Source organism: Perognathus longimembris, chromosome 8 (assembly GCF_023159225.1).
Source record: "Perognathus longimembris pacificus isolate PPM17 chromosome 8, ASM2315922v1, whole genome shotgun sequence".
Lineage (NCBI taxonomy): Eukaryota > Metazoa > Chordata > Mammalia > Rodentia > Heteromyidae > Perognathus > Perognathus longimembris.
The window spans coordinates 39,677,907-39,692,781 of record NC_063168.1 but is presented as its reverse complement, the minus strand read 5'-3'; the positions used below and the strand labels follow the sequence as shown (position 1 = coordinate 39,692,781).

At 42.3% G+C, this 14,875-nt stretch overlaps 1 protein-coding gene across 5 annotated transcripts in view; it reads left to right on the top strand.

Moving 5' to 3' along the window:
• Positions 1–14,875, top strand: part of Eml6 (EMAP like 6) — a 241,258-nt gene that overhangs the window by 111,863 nt on the left and 114,520 nt on the right. The gene's annotated exons all lie outside the window — the stretch shown is intronic.

The following is a 14,875-nucleotide window of genomic DNA, read 5'->3' as shown; positions in this document are numbered from 1 at the left end:
GGTACTAAGAGAGACAGAACATTTTTAATGAACTGAAATACTTCTAAACTTAGCTGGGCATGGTGGTACATTCTGGTGACCCGGCACTTGAGAGGCTGAGGTAGGAAGATCATGACTTTGAGGTCAGTCTGGACTACATAGTGCAACCTTGTCTCAAAAAAACAAAAGAACAAACAAACAAACAAAAAACCCAACACTAAGTTTAGAAATGCAATAGGCTTTGTTATGGAAAGCTGCTGTTACTCAGTTTTTTCCTTTTTGTTGTCCAGCCTGAGCTAATTAAAAGTGTTAAGACTTTTTTTTTTTTTTTCGCCAGTCCTAGGCCCTGAACTCAGGGCCTGAGCCCTGTCCCTGGCTTTTTGCTCAAGGTTAGTACTCTGCCACTTGACCTACAGTGCCACTTCTGGCCGTTTTTTTTTTCTATATATGTGGTGCTGAGGAATCGAACCCAGGGCTTCATGTATGCAAGGCAAGCACTCTTGCCACTAGGCTATATCCCCAGCCCCTTTCTTAAGACTTCTGACTTTCAGTGTAAGGAGGGTGATAGTGACTAAGCTTAGAGTTGAGTCAAGCTCACATCCACAAGAATTAGTAAGGCCAGGACTGATTATTAGGGCTTCTTCATCCCTTCTACCCCTTAAAGTTTAGTCAAAGGAAATGTCCTTCACATTTCTCAGTCAAGGAAATTGTACGTTATCACTTACTCCGGTGACTTATACAATTTTGGCCACTGACCAGATTTTTGCTGTGTTCAAACTTTCTCTAACAACACCCACTCATAACAGCTTATTCATCCAGAATTTGCAGTTCTGAAAGTCAAACAGTTTAGTACTAAAAAAACTTATTGAATGACGAATTTGGTAGCAAAAGCGGACTTGAGTTGACATGAGACTGTCTTCGTATGTCTGAATATTTATAATTTCACTACAGATTTTGTAGTGAGTATTTGCTTCAGATTCCCTTGGACACACGTCAAGACAAAAGTCTAAACCTCCCTGAGTTCCTAGCTGCCTCTGGCACTCAAGGATTTCATACATGGGTGATGGACTGCCAAATGGATATCTCAGTGATTTTCAGATTCTGGGATTTTTAAGCCAGAGAGATAATGGGTCTCTATGAGAGGACTCTCTTACCTTCTAGATGAGTAGAATAAAGATGAGCACAGGGTCCTTAGTTAGTATCAAGCTAATTACAGACTTAGGGCTCTAATTCTTCTCATACCAAACTTAGTGCATTCTGCATTTAATGCTTTTTAAGACAAAGTTATGATCTGAGTAAAATAACCAAGTTTCAAATGATTTAGACAGTGGCAAGATAAGCTAAAAATAGTTTCTTAAAGCAAGTCAACCAAAATGAATTATTTCTATGGCAGTAACATAGCTTGAATTAATGGCTATAAATGATTAGGTCTGAAAGAATACAGTAATTAGTCACACAGCCTGAGATGTATTATTTATCCATTCAATAAATATTCATTATGCATCTACTAAGTATCCAGTTCTTATGCCAAGGAGCTGGGTAGAAAGTTCTATGAAGCCTGCAGTAGTCATGATTGCATTTTACTAGGGGCAGGTTATGTATTTGTTTTCATTGCAAGCCCCTATTTATTGAATTGTTGCTTTATCCATTGAGCTATAAACTTCAAAATCCAGATAAATCTTGCATTAAGCCAATCACCGAGCAGGAGTTGGAGACTTGAGGTCCCCAGGACACAAAATGCCCCTTCTTTGACCTGTCACCAGTCCACTGCTACCTCCCTGGCATGGGCCATCATTCTTCTACATAATTTACAATGGTTCCTGTGTCATCTCTGTCTCTGCTTGGTCATTTTTCTCTATGTAGCAGCCCAAGATATTGTTTGACGTGAGCCAGATCCCATGGTTCCCTTCCCTAAACCCTTGCAGGGCTTCCTGTACATTTGAGCTGCGTCCTCTGCTTACAGCGGGCTCTCAACAACCTGCTAGACTGCTTCCTTCTTCCCCTTGAGCCCTTACTGCAGTGAAGTCTGCCCTGGTCGCCTCATTTGACGTTGCAGCTGCCTGGCCACTCCGGTCCCTTCTTCCAGATCTGCTTTGAGCCTTATAACATGGGGTGTGACTCACCACTCCATGGCTTTGCATTTGTTTATGGGCTCTTCTCTGGTTCCACAAGAGTGAGGATCTCTTAGTTCTGAGAGCCTTCTGAGCACTTGCCACAGTGTCTGAGCTCACTGTGAGATGAGTGGAAACCTCATGCTACAATTAGTGTGCAGAGCCTGGGGGCAGCCATGCAGAAGGAAGGACGTAGAACTTAGTTCCTTTAAATGGAAAGACCTAGAAAAAAATTATATTAAGTGAAGTAAGACAAACCCAAAGAAAAGTAGGTTACATGGTTTCCCTCATATGTAAGAACTAGAATATGTCTATGATATTCTTAACAGGGGATCTCAACAACCCAATTGCTTAATATATATATAATGAAGTGTCCCAACATGAACTTCAAGATATGGAAACAAGAGGTTCTTTTTATGTACTGTACACTGTTTTTTTTATTTAGTTTATTTTTTATTTTTAGTCTTATCTTTTTCTTCTTTCATCTCTCTTAATTTTCTGCACCCTGTGTTTTGTATATAAGATTATTCAACCAGGGGAAGGGAAAGGGAATCACAGAAACAGAAAGTGAAAGGATGAACTAATACAATGATATTCACTTAACAATAGGTTGGATATCCACCTTAAAACTTGAGAGGGGAGGGTAGTAGGGTAAGTGGGAGAAAATGAAGGATGGGGTAACACTGTTTAAAAACAAATGTAATCATTACCTTACTTATGTAATTGTAACCCACTGCTCATCACCTTCTTAATAAAGACAACAATTTAAATAATTTTTAAATAACTTGGTTCCTTTATGCCAACTGCTGTATTCAAGTTTGGGCCCCAAGATCTTGGAGAGGAGGTCATAGAATAGGTTGAGGAAAGTGAGACTCATGGTTAAATGTCTACTCAGAGAGCTCTGCCCTCCATGGAGGAAGGTGGATAGGGTGGAACATGAGGAGGTGGCAGCCCCATATTCTTCTTCACTAACAGTGTATCAGGGTGCCTTTTTGGCTGCATCCTGAACAGCATCTCTCATTGTTTGTTTTCTTGATAATGGCCATTCTGATTGGAGTAAGGTGGAATCTCAGTGTTTTGATTTGCATTTCTTCTATAGCCAGAGGTGTCCGGCATTTTCTTTCCACTTATCTATATGCCATTTTTACTTCTGAGAAAACTCTCTTTAGCTTAGGGCTGCTTCAGACAGCGATCTTCCTACCTATGGTTTCCTGTGTATCTTGGATCAAAGGCATATGCTATCATACCCATCTTACTGATTTGAGATGAGATCTTGCTACCTTTTTGACCAGAATAGCCTCCTACTGCAATCCTCCTAATCTCTCCCCTCCTTCTGAGTAGCTAGGATTACATGTTATGAGCCACCATAACCCAGCCTTCATATTTCTTACCATTTTTAATCTTTAGAATACATTAAGAGACATATGGCCGAATAGTTCTCAATCAGAGGGAATTTTCTCTCTCTGCAGCACATTTGGCATTAGCGGGAGATATTTTTGGATGTTACAACTGCACAAGTGTGATTGGTAGTTGTGGATGGAGATCAGGGATGCTGTAAAACCTACTTCAATGCACAGGAAGTTCAAACAATGAAGAATTACTGGGTCCTGGGTATGAATGGTGTCACAGTTGAAAAGCCCTGGTATAAAATATTCAAAAGATGTAATCAAAACTGAGAACACACTATTCACAAAAGAAATCTAACAAATGCTTCCTGATGTGTTCTTAGTGCCTTGGGAGGCTTCATTCCTCACCTTTCTGCTTCTTTTGGCCTCTGATTCCCCTGTATGTCCACTGTCTCCCCTCAGGCCAGGCCCTCTTGCCTCACTGCTCTACTAGGAAGCTGCTGGCAGGCTGTAGAGGCATATGGTGTGGGATCTGGGGCCCGGGAGGTGTGCAGCCAGGAGGCATGGAGGTGTGTTTACTCAGACTCTGGTGTCAGACAAGCAGAGGGCTGGCTGGCTGTTTGTTCTCAAGGTAATCCTTCAGTAAACACCTTTCCTGAGCTGACTTTCCATAAAAGACAGCCTGGGTGGAAGGCTGTGAGTTTCTAGGTTCTGAGGTTTTGTGAATCTCTAAGGGCTCCCATTGCTAGAGGATCTTGGGTCCTGTAATATAGATTTTGAAATAACCAGACATGTTGTCTGGAACAACTTTCAGTGTGAATTCAACTGGAAACCACGGGCAGAGAACTTTGAAAACAGGAGTAGTAACTGGCGGACGAACCAGCCAGGCCCGGTCCCAGGAAAGGCCCTGTGACTCTTGCAGCAAAACCCAGTCCTGACTGCCTACTCTGTGGTGACCCTTGACACTCAGGATCCATTTAACCCTCGCACAGCTCCAGGAGTTCCTGCCATGTTGATTCTGAGATCTGGTTACACAGGACCCTGCACTTAGAAGGCCCATAAGCCTGGATTTCTTTTTTTTTTTTTCATTTTTAAAAACGTTTATTGTCAAATTGATGTACAGAGAGGTTACAGTTTCATACATTAGGCATTGGATATTCTTGTACTGTTTGTTACCTCCTCCTTCATTACACCTTCCCCCTCCCCCTTTCCTCCTCCCCCCATGAGTTGTTCAGTTAGTTTACACCAAATGGTTTTGCAAGTATTGCTTTTGGAGTCGTTTGTCTTTTTATCCTTTGTATCTCGATTTTGATATTCCCTTTCCCTTCCCTAGTTCTAATACCAGTGTATTCAGATGAGATATAGTAATAGCGCAAGTACAACCACAGGAAGGGATACCAGAGGATCATCAACAAAAGAAGCTACAGTTTCACATGGTGCATTGAAAGTAATTACAACAGTGATATAACACTCATTTCCATAACATGGAGTTCATTTCACTTAGCATCATCTTATGCGTTCATAGGGGCATAGCTATTAGGCTCTTGTGATCCTCTGCTGTGACTAGCCTAAACCTGTGCTAATTATTCCCTATGACAGCCTGGATTTCTTAAGCTGTGTTTTTTTTTCTTTTCTTTTCTTTTCTGGTACTGGAGATTGAACCTAGGACATTATACTTGCTAGGAAAGTGCTTTGCCACTGAGCTACATCCTAGCCCTTCAATTTGTTCTTTTGCTTTTCCTCATCATCTGAATTTTCTAATCCAGCTATCTTGTCTTCAAGCTGCACATTCTGACTTCTATTTGATTGCATCTACTGGAAAGTCTTTCAACAAAGATATTTTGTGTTTGTTTTTTTGGGTACTGAGGTTTGCATCAGGCAGGCAGGTACACTTGAGCTATGCCCCAGTGCTTTTTTCACTTTATTTTTCAGATAAAGTCTCACATTTTTTCCTGGGCCTGGCCTTGGACCTCAAACCTCCTGTAATGATAAACCATTTGTAGATTGAGATGGCTGTCTCACTAACTTTTTGCCTCAATTGTCCTCAAATCATTATTGTTCTGAGCTCCACTTCCCAGGCAGCTAGTATTACAGATGTAAGCCACCACATATGGCTTCAGCTAAGCTTTTTATTTGAGCTTTCCATTTCTAGAATTTCAATTTGTTTTTTTTTCCAGAAATTCTATATGTTTATTTGAATGTCTGGTTAATTTCCTACATTTTCTTTCTTACTTTCTCCAGGTGTTTGTTTATATTATCTAGGGATTCATATAGGTGTTTACTTGTGTCCTCTAACTTTTTGATTAGTCTTATAACCATTCTTTCAAATTATTTGGGATTATATACTTCCTTGGCATTTTCATTTCTGATTGTGTGATTGTTGGCTTTTTTTTTTTTTTTTTTGGCCAGTCCTGGGCCTTGGACTCAGGGCCTGAGCACTGTCCCTGGCTTCTTCTTGTTCAAGGCTAGCACTCTGCCACTTGAGCCACAGCACCACTTCTGGCCATTTTCTATATATGTGGTTCTGGGGAATCGAACCCAGGGCCTCATATATACAAGGCAAGCACTCTTGCCACTAGGCCATATCCCCAGCCCGATTGTTGGCTTTTGAAGGAACCATGTTGCCTTGATTTTTCATCATCTTTTTTTTTTTTTTTCCGGTCCTGGCACTTGACCTGATCTTCTTTTTGCTTAAGGCTAGCACTCTACCACTTGAGCCATAGCACCTCTTCTGGCCTTTCTGTTTATGTGGTATTGAGGAATCAAATCCAGGACTTCATGCATGCTAGGCAAGCACTCTACCTCGAAGCCACATTCCCAGCCTTTGATTTTTCATCTTGTTTCTTTTTTCATTTTGTTTCATCTTTCATCATTTTTCATCTTCATGTTTCTTTTTTAGGATTTGCACATGCAAGCTCAAGTCATTGGTTGGAAGTTTTATCATACATAGTCTTTCAGTTGATGTTGTCTCAATTTTCTAGTTGAGGTAGGTAGTTTTCTTACCACTGAATTGGGCATATAGATCTGTAGCTAAACATTCACCTACATGATCAAGGCACCTGGCCCAATCCCAGCATCATTTATAGAAAAGAAATTAGCAGGTGTCTCTTGCCATTCTTACTGTACAGATTTGTGCGGTGTGTGGGCTAAGGATTGGGCAGCCCAAGGGTCAGTTGTCTGCTTCCCAGCTTTCATTATAGAGCCTTCCTTCTTGGTGTCCTGGGAGATGCTGCTGAGAGCTTTGCAACCTGTGGACAGGCAGGTTACCACTTAACTCCCCAGTTTACACCCAAGCAGTTTAGCCTAGGTGTGCCTCATGAACATGTTGGAAAGTTGGGGAGGCCAAAAAAAACACAAAACAAAAACAAAAACAAAAACACCTCACTGAGTTCTAGCCTGGAGAGAGAAAATGTAGGAATTCCAGAACTGCCCCCCCTGGTCTCAGTGCTTTCCCATACTGCCCAGCAGTTAACCACCCCAGGAAAGGAAAAGCCTGACAACTGGATGATCTGCAGGGCCTGAGGTCAAAGATCTACCCCAGAGCCTCAATCCTCTGACAGCCTTCTACATAGCTGGGGTGACAGATGTGAGCCACCAGTGTTCTACTAGTTGTCTGAGTTCTTATTTTTTTAAATTGGGGTTTGAATGTAGGGCCTTGCACTTACTAAGCAGATGCTCTACCACTTGAGCCAAGCCTCTAGATCTTTTTGCTTTGTTTTTTTATATAGTCTTGCACTTTTTTCCTGGGCCTACCTCATCCTGCAGTCCTTTTGCCTCTGTTTCTTGAGCAGGTGGAATAACAGGTATGTTCCATTGTGCTCTTTCTGTTATTTTGAGATAGGATCTTGCTAACCTTTTTTCCCAGGCTACCCTTGAGCCATAATCTTCCTGTCATTCCTTCTCAAGGGTCTGAGGTCACAGGCATGCCATTCCCAGCCTTAAGTCTTTTTTTTTTTTTTTTTTTAAACTAGGACCATCATACTTCCATTTTGCACTGACTCTTAGAATTCATGAAGTTAGTCCTGTCCCTGGGTTGTCTGGGCTTGGAGTTCCTGGAGATGCATGCATGTCTTCCCTCCTCTTGTTTCCTGCAGGATCCCAAGCTCTGCCTTAATATTATTACCCCTAGGATGCTAGACAAACTGCTGTGGAGTCCAAGCTCCAGAGTCTCTAAGTGATCCCTGTCACCCTTATGTGAGTTACAGGTCCCCCAGCACTCCCTCTTGTGGCTAAGTTTGATTTCATTTACCCTCCTCTATTGCCTTTTCCCTCAAGATGCTCCCTGGCTTGTGTCCTTAATGAGGCCAGGATTGTTTTTATGTTAGGAGACAGCTGTCATTTTGCAGTGTGTGATCTTTGGTTCTGTTTCCTATATCTTTGCTTCCATTTCTTGGCCACACATTTTCAAAGATAGGCAACATTCCTTTGTTAGAAAAGAACGTTTTTCAAGCTTGAACTGCCCAAATCTCCCTTTTATTTCTGTTGTTTGCTCTGTGACTTGGCAAGCAATACAGTTTCCGTTCTGTGTCCCCATCTGGGGCTTGGCAGTGTCCTTGGGGTTGACAGTAGCTCCCCCTCCTATGACATCACCAGCATTCCTGGATACAACGCTCAGGAATGTTGATGGGGAGCCCTACCACCTCTGCAGTGGTTGTGTAATACCCAGATTTTAAGGCCCCCAAAGACAACCATCAGAGTCCACAGTCAAAGCCAAACTGCAAGGGTCGTTTTATTGCGAGTTCAAACCCGGTCCCCCCAGCACACTCATTGTCAGTGACGCTGAGAGGCCCGGAGCACAATTCCAGCACAGCTTTTATAGACAAGTACAGGGAAGATGAGGAAGACCCCTGGTTACAAGTACATGATTGGTTGACATTTGCCATAGTTTACTGGTCGCCTCAGGATTGGCCTGGGTTTTCCCGCCCAACATATGGGCCAGATGGCCTTAACCTTGGGGTACAGCTCTGGGTGGGCCCCCAGGAGTGGTCACGTAGCCACATTCCTGGAGCCAGTTGGTTCCTATCTCCTGTGCCCAGATCCGGGCCGAGACAGGGCACTTAGTCATGTCCAGCCTTGAGTGGGCTCTGGGTGTGGACAATCAATCACGTCCCAGTGCCAGATAGTTGTTATCTCCCGTGCTCAGATTCGGGTATGTACAGAGTTCACAAAAGGGGGGTGGGCATGTGGTTACAGAGTAGCTATAGGAAGACTGCTGGAATTTTTCTACTTCCCCATGGGTTAGCAAGCAAAGGTACAGAAGCAAAATAGCTGTTAGGGGCATAATGGTCATAATTTTATTCTCTATGCTCTTCAGTTGCTTTTTGACTAACAGCCAACTTACCAAAGTTGTTCTTCTTGACCTTGATCTCTCTAGCCTACTGGGATAGAGTTCCCCACATGTGGCTAGAGAGCCATTCCTTTAGAATCCCTTAGGATGCAGCCTGGTCCTCTGAGCCTTCATCTATTGACGAATGTCTCAGAACATTCAGCAGGGTTTGCCAGTAGTGGTTCTCAAATTGGCGGCGGGGGCGCGGGGGGGGGACTAAAATGATGAACTATACCTAGACCCACTCCAGACCAGCTGAAGGGAATCTCTAGGTGGGGTTATAAGCATTTTATGTTTTCTTATTTGTTTCTGGATCAGGATCCCCAGGCTTTCCTCCAATTCAAAACCCTCATGCCTCAGCCCCCACATGCCTGCTGGGATTGTAGGCCTGTATCACCACATGGAGCCAGGAATCTATATTTTTTTAAATACTCAGTATAGATTTGGATTCACAGGAAGAATTGGAAAAAAACTCCTTTAGACTGTTGACCATCTTGTGGAGCCTTGGAACAGAAGATTTAGGAACATGGTTATGGAGCAAGCCCTTCCTGAAGGCCAGTTTTCCCCTCTTGTGCTACATAATGAGGGAAAATAGCCTTAAAAAAACTGTAATAATTCTCTTCATGTGTTGGACCATCATTTTTTCTTTCTGAGAATTTGCAGGGCTAGCACAACAAAACTATAAAACAGGCTAGGCTCTGGTGTATCATGCCTGTAATCCTAGCTATTCAATTGGCTGAGATTTGAGGATCACGGCTCAAAGCCAGCCTGAACTTGGGGGGAAAAAAAACCCACAAACCAGAAGTGGAGCTGTAGCTCAGGTGGTAGAATACCAGCCTTAAGTGAAAGCTAAGATACATCACCTAGGCCCTGAGTTGAAGCTCCAGTACTGGGGTGTGTGTACACACACACACACACACACACACACACACACACACACATACACACACACACACTATAAAGCTGCACAAAGAAACTATAACATAGGGAAGTAATTGCGACTCAAGAGAAGAAACATGTGGAAACATCTTCAGAGTTCTTAGACTGTCCACAAGGGTAAAATCTGATCATACCCACAGCAAGTTGTTTCAAATTGAGATATATCCTTAGTAATAAGAATGTTAGCAAGACAAAAGATCTGTTGATTAAATAATGACTTCTAATTTCCAGATATGGTGTAGCACGCCTGTAATCCTACCTACTCAATTGTATTTTGAGACTAGCCTAGGCAAAAAAGCAAGCAATCAATCAAACAAACAACAACAAACACTTAGCATGACTCTATCTCCACAAATAAGCTAGGCATGGTGAACCACACTTGTGGTCCCAGCTTTGTAGGAGGATTAAAATCCATGACCCAGCTTGAGAAAAAATTGAGGAGCCTATCTAAATACTAAATAAATGTCAGGTGCCAATGGCTCATGCCTATAATCCTAGCTACTCTGGAGTCTGAGATATAAGTATCACGGTTGGAAGCCAGCACAGGAAAACCTGTAAGATTCTTATCTCCAATTAACTACAAAAAATAAAAATAAAATAAAAAAGCTGTAAGTGACCAAAGGAGAATATTTTTAGGAGAAGAACAAAAAGGTACAATGCCTATGTTCATTTGATCATATAAAATAATATTTATCAAAATGAACTCCAAGAAAAGGAAACGAGAGGTTTTTTTCCTTTTGTTGACAAAAAGAACTAGAGGTGGCGCTACGGCTCAAGTGATAAAGTACTAGCCTTCAGCAAAAATCCTCAGGGACAGAACCCAGGCCCTGAGTTCAAGCTCCAGGATCACACACACACACACACACACACACACACACACACTCACACACACACTCACACACACAGAAGAAAAAAGTGTATAGTCATAGTTTAAGTGGAAGATCATTTGCATAATAAGTGAGTTGATGAATTCAAATCTCAGTACCACCAAAAAATTAATTCCTAGTATCATGCTAATTAACTTACTGAGTGCTAGCCTCTGTATCATTACTGTGCTGAATCCTCACAATGCCATGAAGTGGGAGCACTAATATATCCACCTTACAGATGGAAAAACTGAAGATTTGAAAGATGAAATAACTTGCCACCTCCCATAACTAGGGAGTTCGGGTGTAAATCCAACCTGTCAATCAACAAGTAGAAACAGTGGTAGTGAGCTCTGTGCTGATATTCGTGGGTCAGATCTCCCCAACACCAGCATCAGGATGGTAGCAGAGAAGGGTGTTGTTTTTCTACTCTCTAGTCTTAACTGTAAAACCAGGGCACAGAGGTTTTTAGATTTAGAGGATTTTTAGATTTAAATGGGTGGTTTGCTCTATGGTGCCACCTGCTGGCTGTGTGTACCAAGCTTAGGCCAGGGCTCCACATTTCTCACAGCTAGTTGTAGAGAAGGGCCTGATGTCCAAAATGTGGCCACCTCATCACACAGTCAAAAATATACACAATATGCATTTTGAAAAAAGAAAAGAGCACTTCCGCGGTTTTAATAATCAGGATGGTTTTTCCTACAGCTTTTCATTGTTGCAGGATTTCTAAGTAGTAGCCTATGTCTCCTGACCCAGAGCAAAAGATAAAGGAGCAAAGACAGCTAGTTCCAATGCAGTGACTGCCTAGCTGTGGTTCAGCAAGGATTCCATGGTTACTTTTCCTGTCTTCTGCTTTTGTGCCAAGGAGGCTAAACCCAAGCCTATGTTGACAGGAGAAAGGAAATACAGATAGGACACATACGTTTGTTGGTTTCTAAGAGAAAATATTCACAGCTATGTTTTTGTGGTAAATGACAAAAATGGCCTCTCTTCTGTGTTGCTGTCTCTGCAGCCTCTCTCTCTCTTTCTCTCTGTCTGGGTCACTCTCACTCTCTTGCCTTCTCACTCATTCTCTCCCCTCCCACCCCTCCCCTCATGTTTAGCCACACATCACCTCGTCCATTCAACCTCATTGTCTTTACTAAATGTGAAGCTTTCCTGTTGTGTTTGTTATTTTACTGCAAGTAAAGTAAAACACAGATTGTTCTTGGCCCTTGTGTCTCATACCTGTAATCTTAGCTACACCTGGAGCTAATCTAAGGATTGAGGTTTGAAGTCAAACTGGACAGAAAAACCCTCTATACTTTCATCTCTAATTAACCAGCAAAAACTAGACTAGAGGCATGGCTCAAGTGGTAGTACACTAGCCAGGAACAAAACAGAGAGAAAGAGAGGGGGGGGGAGAGAGAGAGAGAGAGAGAGAGAGAGAAAGAGAGAAAGAGAGAGAGAGAAGAATGGGGGAGAGAGTGAAGAGTGGGAGAGAGAGAGAGAAACTCTGATTTCAAGTCCAAGTACTTTCTTTTTTTTGACTTGTCAGGCTCGGCTGAATTGACAAATTCATGTTTGTTATTGAGCTGCTTTAAGTGGGGGAAAAAGGACAAAAGGTTTAAAAATGTTAATAGTTTTCAATCCAAATAATGGGTTGTCGATTTCTTTGAGCTTTGTGGATTTTGTTTCCTCAAACAAGGTTAAAAACATTGGCTATTGTGGAAAGAAGAACTGTTTGTACTTTGGGGCAAATACAGTGGTAGCTATTTGGGTGAGTTCTCGTTTTCAAGCCAGTTAGTCTTAGATGATTAGACTTGCTTTAGAAGGCTGGAAAAGGTTGATGGGTTTGTGTTCAGTGAAATTGCTTCCAGGCCTGCTTGGAAAGTGGTGGTGTCTTTAAAGCAACCAATGGCGCTATAGAAGGGCTGTGGTGTGATCAATCAATAAGAGTTAACATATTAAGACACATATGCATGTATACCCATATATATTATAGGTATAAATGTATATGTTGTTTTAGTTGGGTTTTGGTATGCACAAGTCTACTGACAGATATCCACCCTTTTCTTAAAGGGAAACTTCCTTTAGGGCAGGAGTCTGGCTTGTTCTATTTGAGCTTCAAGATCAGGCATATAGTAAGTGCCCAATAAGACTTGGTAAAATACAAGTGTAACATTTCCCCCTTCCTCTGAATGTTCTCATTGATAACAGAGACAGAGTGCTTTTACTCTTTTTGCCTCCAAGGACTCAGGAAATGTTAGTAATTTTGATGTTTTATTTCCTGCATTCAAGAATTCTATGACTTGCCAGACACTGTGCTAGGTAGTAAAGGTACAGAAGGAAATAAAGGTGGTAAGACACTCATCCTCACAGAAGTACTGTTCTATTGAAAGGAAGGAGACAATACATATGGGAATGGTGTGTTCCTTGCTGATGTGAGAATATCATTGACGCCTTACTTCCTAATAGCTGAAGGACAATGCCATGCCTTCTGGCCATAAAATACTGGGCAAATGTAAAGCTTGCTAGGGAAACAGCGAATTCAGCCCCTTTGTTAGCCTCTTACAGGAGCTCAGGAGAACATTGATTCACAGTGGGGGCTAAACCCAGGTGAAGGGAGAAAGGAGCTAAGGTTTTTGCTATAGCTTTGGGACAGAGTGGTTCCGTGGCCACTGACCTGCATGCTGCATCTCATCTAGGCGTTCTCTCCCTCGCCCCCTCCCCACCCCCTCCCCCGCCCCCTCCCCCCACCGTCCACCCCCACCCCTGAAAGCCTGTCCTGAGCTCTGCAGTGAGGACTGAGTGACTGTGAAGCAGCAATGCTGAGGTTCCCTGCTCCCTTCTCCCCGACAGCACTCCTCCCACTGCAGGACATGGGACAAACTCAGAACAAGGAGCAGGGAGAGTTGTTTTATGTACAACTAACCTGTGCCTTAAAACTTTTTAAAGAAAATCATTAAATGCACTATCTCCTTTGGTCCCTTGATGGTAGCAGATGAGGATTTTGCTTAGAGTGTCCTTAGACTTCTGATGTCCCAGTATCCCATCTGGCTTAGCATTTGTCCTAGATTATAAAACAAAAACAAAAACATTTTATTTTTCAGAGCAGTTTTGAGTCCACAGGAAAATAGAGTGGGAGGCATCCCCCGCCCCCCAGCCTCCTCCACTGTCAACGTCCCCTCCCCACCCCAGTGGATGAGCAGTGAACCAGCCGCTCTTGGTGTTATGTGGCCTAAGGGTGTTGACAAATGCATTATGACATGTATCTGTCATTATAGTGTCCTACAGAATATTCTCGTTTCTTAAGTCCTCTGCTCTGTCTATCCCTCTGTCTGTCCTATATTTTCACCGTGCAGTAGTGTTATTAGAATTTAATATTAGAATTTTTAAAAACTGGGACCAGCACTTGAACTCAGGACCTTGTGTACTCACTGGGCTTGCTTGCTCCTGGCTGGTGTGCTACCACTTGAGCCTTTCCCCCAGCCTTGCTTTGTGGAGATGGAGTCTCAGGGGCTGCTCTGCTTGGGCTGGCTTTTTAACTGTGATCCTGAGTAGCTAGGATCACAGGCATGAGCCACTAGAACCTGACTTTGTCTTTGAAATTTTGTAGAACTATTTCATAGATCTTTCCATATAGCAAAACTACTGTCTAGGACAATAAATAAATATTCCAAAATAATGTAAGTTTTATTGTTTTTAGAATTTTCTTTTACTTTCAATGGAGGATCAAATTTGGGCGATAAATTATGCAATCTCCTTATAGTGTACACTTTGCAGGGAGAAAACCTCATGGCTAGAGAGCAAGGGACTGTCCTTTGGGCATTAGGTGACTTGAAACTAGAATGAGAGTAAAGATTGTGTCTGAGGCTTCTGGGACAAAGTCTGCTAAGGAGGCATCTTAGATTGCAAAACATATGGTAGCCTTACTTTATTAAAGGCAAGGAAAATGAATTGCTTAGATATTTCTAACTCATCTGTGAGAAAATTTCCTGGGTAAGTCAGTAATAATCAACCCAGTGAGCGATGGAGATGAGAACTCGAGCAAACAACTAGGGATCTCCCTAGAGAGTATGAAACACTGTACAGGTGGCAGCTACCCTGAAAAGAAATAATCTGCTGGTAGGGAAGGGTCTGTTGATTCACCGACAAATGTTTGATGGTGTTTTGAGACTCAAATTAGTTTCATTTGCATATCTCTGGGACATAATACATCTGTCTATCCAGCAAAATAAGCCTAGATTCTTACCAAATAGGAACTAAATTTGCCTAATATGATAATTACCCATCTCGATGCATCATCTATATGAAATTTACGTACAA